Raw genomic sequence first — 8,830 nt, forward strand, 5'->3', positions numbered from 1 at the left:
CCACTTGACTACGCATGATATGCTGTGGAACACCTGCTACCAAGCGGCCGGTCAGATCATGAACACTGCAGCAGGCGCAGCTGCTGCTTCTGCTGCTAGCGCAGCTCCACAGAGCCGTGTCTGCAGCTCTTCCAAGCCACCAGCTGGAGGCGCTGGGCATACACCGCGTGGCAGGGCGGGGAAAGGGCCCTTTGTGAAGGGCAGGACTAAACTGCTGAGTGGCTCTCCCAGAGGTGGGACGGGCCAGGACAGGCAATGCCTCCCACCCACCCGCAGCGGCGGGCACCATTTTGTTTCGGTCCGCATTCCACAGTGAGCAGCCGCCATTTTGTGAAAGGACCCAACCCACCTGGTTTTGTACCGCTCTCTGATTGGCTTAGTGGCGTTTCTTATTAAAACCCTGTTGTCTGCTCAGGCCTCCCTCTGATTGGGTGCCTGCTTCCAGACTGGGAAGTGCTCAGATGTAGGTGTACATAGACTTCTAGAGACCCGTGCCGGCTGTATGCCCAGGTGCTGGCACCGGGGGCTGCCGGTGGCCTCTGAGTAAACGCCAGTTTTGGCCCAGTGCTGACACTGCCGGTACCAGCGGCACTGCCGCAATGCATGGCAGAGCCTAGCAGCCAAGTAGGCGCGGCCTCGGGAGAAAGGTTGTCGTGAAAAGGCACCCAAACAGGGCAAAATGCTGCTCAGCACTTCGGGGTGAGGAAGAAAAAGTGTGAGAAACAGCTATGCAAACGCCAAGGTGACAGTCAGAGCGGCTGTACAAAGGGGATTCGAGCTTTGGAGGGCCAGCTGGCACAAGGGGAGGAGAAGGAGGTGCAGGAGGAAGAGAAGGAGGAGCGGGAGGAGGAGCAGGAGGAGGAGAAAGAGTAGGAGGTCTTCCAGCCACCAGAAGCCATTTCTTAATGCAGCGCAGCCCGTGCGAGAGACCACGCCAGAGGAGGTCAATGTGTCCTGAGGGAAGCTGCAGCTCCCAGAGAGCAAGCACAAGAGCGTGCAGGGCACCGTGCATGGGCAGAGCAAGCTGTCCTCCACTGTCTTCTGCTCTAGCAGCTTTGCAGTCTCTTTTCAGAACATGTCCCATCAGAAGAGCCCCTGCAGCGTCTGGGCCTTTGAGTCCTGTTGTTACGTTGCTGTACCCTCTTGGAGGCTGTGGAAACTCAGGTAATTTGGCCCGGCATCTTCAGTGCTATGTGTGGCTTTAAGCCATGAAAGGCAAGGTTAGCCCCTCACGCAGCCCTGCTGAAAGACCGGGGCAGACAAGCAGCTGACTTGTAGCACCGAGAAAAAATGAAGGCACCTTGACGGAAGCATGCAGGAGACATCAGTGCCACAGCACTTCAAGCCCCATAGGCACAGTCACGATGTGCAGGCCACTCGTATTCTCACATCCCCTGCAAAGAGCAGGAACAGTCCACCTGGTTATCGTGAAATGCGCCAACACGCCCTCCACCAAAGCTGATCGCTAAACCCTTTCCACTCCCCAGACTCACAGCTGCAGGCCCACTTGACTACGCATGATATGCTGTGGAACACCTGCTACCAAGCGGCCGGTCAGATCATGAACACTGCAGCAGGCGCAGCTGCTGCTTCTGCTGCTAGCGCAGCTCCACAGAGCCGTGTCTGCAGCTCTTCCAAGCCACCAGCTGGAGGCGCTGGGCATACACCGCGTGGCAGGGCGGGGAAAGGGCCCTTTGTGAAGGGCAGGACTAAACTGCTGAGTGGCTCTCCCAGAGGTGGGACGGGCCAGGACAGGCAATGCCTCCCACCCACCCGCAGCGGCGGGCACCATTTTGTTTCGGTCCGCATTCCACAGTGAGCAGCCGCCATTTTGTGAAAGGACCCAACCCACCTGGTTTTGTACCGCTCTCTGATTGGCTTAGTGGCGTTTCTTATTAAAACCCTGTTGTCTGCTCAGGCCTCCCTCTGATTGGGTGCCTGCTTCCAGACTGGGAAGTGCTCAGATGTAGGTGTACATAGACTTCTAGAGACCCGTGCCGGCTGTATGCCCAGGTGCTGGCACCGGGGGCTGCCGGTGGCCTCTGAGTAAACGCCAGTTTTGGCCCAGTGCTGACACTGCCGGTACCAGCGGCACTGCCGCAATGCATGGCAGAGCCTAGCAGCCAAGTAGGCGCGGCCTCGGGAGAAAGCTTGTCGTGAAAAGGCACCCAAGCAGGGCAAAATGCTGCTCAGCACTTCGGGGTGAGGAAGAAAAAGTGTGAGAAACAGCTATGCAAACGCCAAGGTGACAGTCAGAGCGGCTGTACAAAGGGGATTCGAGCTTTGGAGGGCCAGCTGGCACAAGGGGAGGAGAAGGAGGTGCAGGAGGAAGAGAAGGAGGAGCGGGAGGAGGAGCAGGAGGAGGAGAAAGAGTAGGAGGTCTTCCAGCCACCAGAAGCCATTTCTTAATGCAGCGCAGCCCGTGCGAGAGACCACGCCAGAGGAGGTCAATGTGTCCTGAGGGAAGCTGCAGCTCCCAGAGAGCAAGCACAAGAGCGTGCAGGGCACCGTGCATGGGCAGAGCAAGCTGTCCTCCACTGTCTTCTGCTCTAGCAGCTTTGCAGTCTCTTTTCAGAACATGTCCCATCAGAAGAGCCCCTGCAGCGTCTGGGCCTTTGAGTCCTGTTGTTACGTTGCTGTACCCTCTTGGAGGCTGTGGAAACTCAGGTAATTTGGCCCGGCATCTTCAGTGCTATGTGTGGCTTTAAGCCATGAAAGGCAAGGTTAGCCCCTCACGCAGCCCTGCTGAAAGACCGGGGCAGACAAGCAGCTGACTTGTAGCACCGAGAAAAAATGAAGGCACCTTGACGGAAGCATGCAGGAGACATCAGTGCCACAGCACTTCAAGCCCCATAGGCACAGTCACGATGTGCAGGCCACTCGTATTCTCACATCCCCTGCAAAGAGCAGGAACAGTCCACCTGGTTATCGTGAAATGCGCCAACACGCCCTCCACCAAAGCTGATCGCTAAACCCTTTCCACTCCCCAGACTCACAGCTGCAGGCCCACTTGACTACGCATGATATGCTGTGGAACACCTGCTACCAAGCGGCCGGTCAGATCATGAACACTGCAGCAGGCGCAGCTGCTGCTTCTGCTGCTAGCGCAGCTCCACAGAGCCGTGTCTGCAGCTCTTCCAAGCCACCAGCTGGAGGCGCTGGGCATACACCGCGTGGCAGGGCGGGGAAAGGGCCCTTTGTGAAGGGCAGGACTAAACTGCTGAGTGGCTCTCCCAGAGGTGGGACGGGCCAGGACAGGCAATGCCTCCCACCCACCCGCAGCGGCGGGCACCATTTTGTTTCGGTCCGCATTCCACAGTGAGCAGCCGCCATTTTGTGAAAGGACCCAACCCACCTGGTTTTGTACCGCTCTCTGATTGGCTTAGTGGCGTTTCTTATTAAAACCCTGTTGTCTGCTCAGGCCTCCCTCTGATTGGGTGCCTGCTTCCAGACTGGGAAGTGCTCAGATGTAGGTGTACATAGACTTCTAGAGACCCGTGCCGGCTGTATGCCCAGGTGCTGGCACCGGGGGCTGCCGGTGGCCTCTGAGTAAACGCCAGTTTTGGCCCAGTGCTGACACTGCCGGTACCAGCGGCACTGCCGCAATGCATGGCAGAGCCTAGCAGCCAAGTAGGCGCGGCCTCGGGAGAAAGGTTGTCGTGAAAAGGCACCCAAACAGGGCAAAATGCTGCTCAGCACTTCGGGGTGAGGAAGAAAAAGTGTGAGAAACAGCTATGCAAACGCCAAGGTGACAGTCAGAGCGGCTGTACAAAGGGGATTCGAGCTTTGGAGGGCCAGCTGGCACAAGGGGAGGAGAAGGAGGTGCAGGAGGAAGAGAAGGAGGAGCGGGAGGAGGAGCAGGAGGAGGAGAAAGAGTAGGAGGTCTTCCAGCCACCAGAAGCCATTTCTTAATGCAGCGCAGCCCGTGCGAGAGACCACGCCAGAGGAGGTCAATGTGTCCTGAGGGAAGCTGCAGCTCCCAGAGAGCAAGCACAAGAGCGTGCAGGGCACCGTGCATGGGCAGAGCAAGCTGTCCTCCACTGTCTTCTGCTCTAGCAGCTTTGCAGTCTCTTTTCAGAACATGTCCCATCAGAAGAGCCCCTGCAGCGTCTGGGCCTTTGAGTCCTGTTGTTACGTTGCTGTACCCTCTTGGAGGCTGTGGAAACTCAGGTAATTTGGCCCGGCATCTTCAGTGCTATGTGTGGCTTTAAGCCATGAAAGGCAAGGTTAGCCCCTCACGCAGCCCTGCTGAAAGACCGGGGCAGACAAGCAGCTGACTTGTAGCACCGAGAAAAAATGAAGGCACCTTGACGGAAGCATGCAGGAGACATCAGTGCCACAGCACTTCAAGCCCCATAGGCACAGTCACGATGTGCAGGCCACTCGTATTCTCACATCCCCTGCAAAGAGCAGGAACAGTCCACCTGGTTATCGTGAAATGCGCCAACACGCCCTCCACCAAAGCTGATCGCTAAACCCTTTCCACTCCCCAGACTCACAGCTGCAGGCCCACTTGACTACGCATGATATGCTGTGGAACACCTGCTACCAAGCGGCCGGTCAGATCATGAACACTGCAGCAGGCGCAGCTGCTGCTTCTGCTGCTAGCGCAGCTCCACAGAGCCGTGTCTGCAGCTCTTCCAAGCCACCAGCTGGAGGCGCTGGGCATACACCGCGTGGCAGGGCGGGGAAAGGGCCCTTTGTGAAGGGCAGGACTAAACTGCTGAGTGGCTCTCCCAGAGGTGGGACGGGCCAGGACAGGCAATGCCTCCCACCCACCCGCAGCGGCGGGCACCATTTTGTTTCGGTCCGCATTCCACAGTGAGCAGCCGCCATTTTGTGAAAGGACCCAACCCACCTGGTTTTGTACCGCTCTCTGATTGGCTTAGTGGCGTTTCTTATTAAAACCCTGTTGTCTGCTCAGGCCTCCCTCTGATTGGGTGCCTGCTTCCAGACTGGGAAGTGCTCAGATGTAGGTGTACATAGACTTCTAGAGACCCGTGCCGGCTGTATGCCCAGGTGCTGGCACCGGGGGCTGCCGGTGGCCTCTGAGTAAACGCCAGTTTTGGCCCAGTGCTGACACTGCCGGTACCAGCGGCACTGCCGCAATGCATGGCGGAGCCTAGCAGCCAAGTAGGCGCGGCCTCGGGAGAAAGGTTGTCGTGAAAAGGCACCCAAACAGGGCAAAATGCTGCTCAGCACTTCGGGGTGAGGAAGAAAAAGTGTGAGAAACAGCTATGCAAACGCCAAGGTGACAGTCAGAGCGGCTGTACAAAGGGGATTCGAGCTTTGGAGGGCCAGCTGGCACAAGGGGAGGAGAAGGAGGTGCAGGAGGAAGAGAAGGAGGAGCGGGAGGAGGAGCAGGAGGAGGAGAAAGAGTAGGAGGTCTTCCAGCCACCAGAAGCCATTTCTTAATGCAGCGCAGCCCGTGCGAGAGACCACGCCAGAGGAGGTCAATGTGTCCTGAGGGAAGCTGCAGCTCCCAGAGAGCAAGCACAAGAGCGTGCAGGGCACCGTGCATGGGCAGAGCAAGCTGTCCTCCACTGTCTGCTGCTCTAGCAGCTTTGCAGTCTCTTTTCAGAACATGTCCCATCAGAAGAGCCCCTGCAGCGTCTGGGCCTTTGAGTCCTGTTGTTACGTTGCTGTACCCTCTTGGAGGCTGTGGAAACTCAGGTAATTTGGCCCGGCATCTTCAGTGCTATGTGTGGCTTTAAGCCATGAAAGGCAAGGTTAGCCCCTCACGCAGCCCTGCTGAAAGACCGGGGCAGACAAGCAGCTGACTTGTAGCACCGAGAAAAAATGAAGGCACCTTGACGGAAGCATGCAGGAGACATCAGTGCCACAGCACTTCAAGCCCCATAGGCACAGTCACGATGTGCAGGCCACTCGTATTCTCACATCCCCTGCAAAGAGCAGGAACAGTCCACCTGGTTATCGTGAAATGCGCCAACACGCCCTCCACCAAAGCTGATCGCTAAACCCTTTCCACTCCCCAGACTCACAGCTGCAGGCCCACTTGACTACGCATGATATGCTGTGGAACACCTGCTACCAAGCGGCCGGTCAGATCATGAACACTGCAGCAGGCGCAGCTGCTGCTTCTGCTGCTAGCGCAGCTCCACAGAGCCGTGTCTGCAGCTCTTCCAAGCCACCAGCTGGAGGCGCTGGGCATACACCGCGTGGCAGGGCGGGGAAAGGGCCCTTTGTGAAGGGCAGGACTAAACTGCTGAGTGGCTCTCCCAGAGGTGGGACGGGCCAGGACAGGCAATGCCTCCCACCCACCCGCAGCGGCGGGCACCATTTTGTTTCGGTCCGCATTCCACAGTGAGCAGCCGCCATTTTGTGAAAGGACCCAACCCACCTGGTTTTGTACCGCTCTCTGATTGGCTTAGTGGCGTTTCTTATTAAAACCCTGTTGTCTGCTCAGGCCTCCCTCTGATTGGGTGCCTGCTTCCAGACTGGGAAGTGCTCAGATGTAGGTGTACATAGACTTCTAGAGACCCGTGCCGGCTGTATGCCCAGGTGCTGGCACCGGGGGCTGCCGGTGGCCTCTGAGTAAACGCCAGTTTTGGCCCAGTGCTGACACTGCCGGTACCAGCGGCACTGCCGCAATGCATGGCAGAGCCTAGCAGCCAAGTAGGCGCGGCCTCGGGAGAAAGGTTGTCGTGAAAAGGCACCCAAACAGGGCAAAATGCTGCTCAGCACTTCGGGGTGAGGAAGAAAAAGTGTGAGAAACAGCTATGCAAACGCCAAGGTGACAGTCAGAGCGGCTGTACAAAGGGGATTCGAGCTTTGGAGGGCCAGCTGGCACAAGGGGAGGAGAAGGAGGTGCAGGAGGAAGAGAAGGAGGAGCGGGAGGAGGAGCAGGAGGAGGAGAAAGAGTAGGAGGTCTTCCAGCCACCAGAAGCCATTTCTTAATGCAGCGCAGCCCGTGCGAGAGACCACGCCAGAGGAGGTCAATGTGTCCTGAGGGAAGCTGCAGCTCCCAGAGAGCAAGCACAAGAGCGTGCAGGGCACCGTGCATGGGCAGAGCAAGCTGTCCTCCACTGTCTTCTGCTCTAGCAGCTTTGCAGTCTCTTTTCAGAACATGTCCCATCAGAAGAGCCCCTGCAGCGTCTGGGCCTTTGAGTCCTGTTGTTACGTTGCTGTACCCTCTTGGAGGCTGTGGAAACTCAGGTAATTTGGCCCGGCATCTTCAGTGCTATGTGTGGCTTTAAGCCATGAAAGGCAAGGTTAGCCCCTCACGCAGCCCTGCTGAAAGACCGGGGCAGACAAGCAGCTGACTTGTAGCACCGAGAAAAAATGAAGGCACCTTGACGGAAGCATGCAGGAGACATCAGTGCCACAGCACTTCAAGCCCCATAGGCACAGTCACGATGTGCAGGCCACTCGTATTCTCACATCCCCTGCAAAGAGCAGGAACAGTCCACCTGGTTATCGTGAAATGCGCCAACACGCCCTCCACCAAAGCTGATCGCTAAACCCTTTCCACTCCCCAGACTCACAGCTGCAGGCCCACTTGACTACGCATGATATGCTGTGGAACACCTGCTACCAAGCGGCCGGTCAGATCATGAACACTGCAGCAGGCGCAGCTGCTGCTTCTGCTGCTAGCGCAGCTCCACAGAGCCGTGTCTGCAGCTCTTCCAAGCCACCAGCTGGAGGCGCTGGGCATACACCGCGTGGCAGGGCGGGGAAAGGGCCCTTTGTGAAGGGCAGGACTAAACTGCTGAGTGGCTCTCCCAGAGGTGGGACGGGCCAGGACAGGCAATGCCTCCCACCCACCCGCAGCGGCGGGCACCATTTTGTTTCGGTCCGCATTCCACAGTGAGCAGCCGCCATTTTGTGAAAGGACCCAACCCACCTGGTTTTGTACCGCTCTCTGATTGGCTTAGTGGCATTTCTTATTAAAACCCTGTTGTCTGCTCAGGCCTCCCTCTGATTGGGTGCCTGCTTCCAGACTGGGAAGTGCTCAGATGTAGGTGTACATAGACTTCTAGAGACCCGTGCCGGCTGTATGCCCAGGTGCTGGCACCGGGGGCTGCCGGTGGCCTCTGAGTAAACGCCAGTTTTGGCCCAGTGCTGACACTGCCGGTACCAGCGGCACTGCCGCAATGCATGGCGGAGCCTAGCAGCCAAGTAGGCGCGGCCTCGGGAGAAAGGTTGTCGTGAAAAGGCACCCAAACAGGGCAAAATGCTGCTCAGCACTTCGGGGTGAGGAAGAAAAAGTGTGAGAAACAGCTATGCAAACGCCAAGGTGACAGTCAGAGCGGCTGTACAAAGGGGATTCAAGCTTTGGAGGGCCAGCTGGCACAAGGGGAGGAGAAGGAGGTGCAGGAGGAAGAGAAGGAGGAGCGGGAGGAGGAGCAGGAGGAGGAGAAAGAGTAGGAGGTCTTCCAGCCACCAGAAGCCATTTCTTAATGCAGCGCAGCCCGTGCGAGAGACCACGCCAGAGGAGGTCAATGTGTCCTGAGGGAAGCTGCAGCTCCCAGAGAGCAAGCACAAGAGCGTGCAGGGCACCGTGCATGGGCAGAGCAAGCTGTCCTCCACTGTCTTCTGCTCTAGCAGCTTTGCAGTCTCTTTTCAGAACATGTCCCATCAGAAGAGCCCCTGCAGCGTCTGGGCCTTTGAGTCCTGTTGTTACGTTGCTGTACCCTCTTGGAGGCTGTGGAAACTCAGGTAATTTGGCCCGGCATCTTCAGTGCTATGTGTGGCTTTAAGCCATGAAAGGCAAGGTTAGCCCCTCACGCAGCCCTGCTGAAAGACCGGGGCAGACAAGCAGCTGACTTGTAGCACCGAGAAAAAATGAAGGCACCTTGACGGAAGCATG

This window comes from Anas platyrhynchos, chromosome Z (genome assembly GCF_047663525.1).
Source record: "Anas platyrhynchos isolate ZD024472 breed Pekin duck chromosome Z, IASCAAS_PekinDuck_T2T, whole genome shotgun sequence".
NCBI lineage: Eukaryota > Metazoa > Chordata > Aves > Anseriformes > Anatidae > Anas > Anas platyrhynchos.